Source organism: Diospyros lotus, chromosome 15 (assembly GCF_014633365.1).
Source record: "Diospyros lotus cultivar Yz01 chromosome 15, ASM1463336v1, whole genome shotgun sequence".
NCBI classification, from domain to species: domain Eukaryota; kingdom Viridiplantae; phylum Streptophyta; class Magnoliopsida; order Ericales; family Ebenaceae; genus Diospyros; species Diospyros lotus.
Genome location: NC_068352.1, coordinates 12,060,200 through 12,061,600, shown reverse-complemented (window position 1 = coordinate 12,061,600; position 1,401 = coordinate 12,060,200). Strand labels below are relative to the sequence as shown.

Below are 1,401 nucleotides of genomic sequence, written 5' to 3'. Positions count from 1 at the left end.
ACTTAAGTCTACACTAATTCATTTGTTTCCTAAGTTCCATGGTCTTGCAGGAGAAGATCCACATAAACACCTGAAAGAGTTCCATGTTGTTTGCTCCACCATGCAGCCACAGAGAGTAGATGAAGAGAAAATCAAGCTGAGGGCCTTCCCATTTTCCTTAGATGGGGCCACCAAGGATTGGCTCTACTACTTGCCACCTGCCGCCATCACAAGTTGGGATGGGTTGAAGAGAGTATTTCTGGAAAAATTATTCCCAGCCTCCAGAACAGTAGCCATAAGGAAGGAGATTTGTGGCATCCGACAGCAAGGTGGAGAAACATTGCATGAATACTGGGAGCGGTTTAAGAAATTGTGTTCCAGCTGTCCACACCATTAGATAAGCGACCAGCTTCTAGTCCAATACTTCTATGAAGGATTAATACCAATGGACAGATATCTTGTGGATGCTGCAAGTGGAGGAGCACTGTCTGAAAAGACCCCAACTGCTGCCCAGGAGCTGATATCGAAAATGGCCCAAAATGCACAGTAATTTGGCACAAGAATGAACACTCTTACAAGAGGCATCAATGAAATTAGTGCTGCAGCAACCAATGACCAGCAAAGAATAGAGAACAAGTTGGAGGAGTTGGTTCCATGGTTAGACAATTGGCATTGGAGAGCAAACAGCCACAATAGCAGTTGTCTGGAATATGTTCCCTACCCTCTCACCCCACAAACCAATGTCCCCAACTACAAGAGAACACTGAATCTGTTGCTGGCATCTTCCCTGGTAGACCATTCCAGCAGCACAATCAACCTTTCCAGCAGTAGCCACAACATAAGTATGATCCATACTCAGCCACATATAATCCTGGATGGAGGGATCACCCAAATTTCAGATATGGAGGGTATTCAAATCAGCCATTCCAGCAGCACAATCCATACCAGGCTCATGACTTGCAGCAGCAACAATTTCAGTAGCCACAAAGATTTAATCATCCTCAAGGTCCAAGTTCCAGTAACCATGCCCCACCCAGGCCAAATCAAACTATGCAGCCCGCACAACCACCACCCAAATCGAAACCTAGCTTGGATGATCTTGTCAAGCAACTAGCAGCCAACACACTCCAATTCCAACAGAGAACAGAGACTACTATTCAGAATTTGGAGACACAAATTAGGCAGCTAGCTTCCAACATAAATGAGCTAAGGAGTCAAGGTTCTGGCCAAATACCCTTTCAACCTGTCACCAATCCAAGAAGTAATGTGAGTGTCATCACCCTTAGAAGCGGCAAAGAAGTAGCTGGTCCAATAAGCAAACAATCAGAAAATCAGAAAGAAGATGCTGGTAGCAGAAAGTAAGATCAGCCCACTCCAATACAAGAAGGCATCCAACCCACTAGCAATGAATCCGAACAGAGA

At 45.0% G+C, this 1,401-nt stretch overlaps 1 non-coding gene across 1 annotated transcript; it reads right to left on the bottom strand.

The window, feature by feature from the left end:
* Positions 1 to 271: 271 nt before the first annotated feature.
* On the bottom strand, positions 272 to 378 carry LOC127792714 (small nucleolar RNA R71). Its single transcript, XR_008021186.1, has one exon. It is a non-coding gene; the product is annotated as a small nucleolar RNA R71 (small nucleolar RNA).
* Between the last annotated feature and the right edge of the window lie 1,023 nt (positions 379 to 1,401).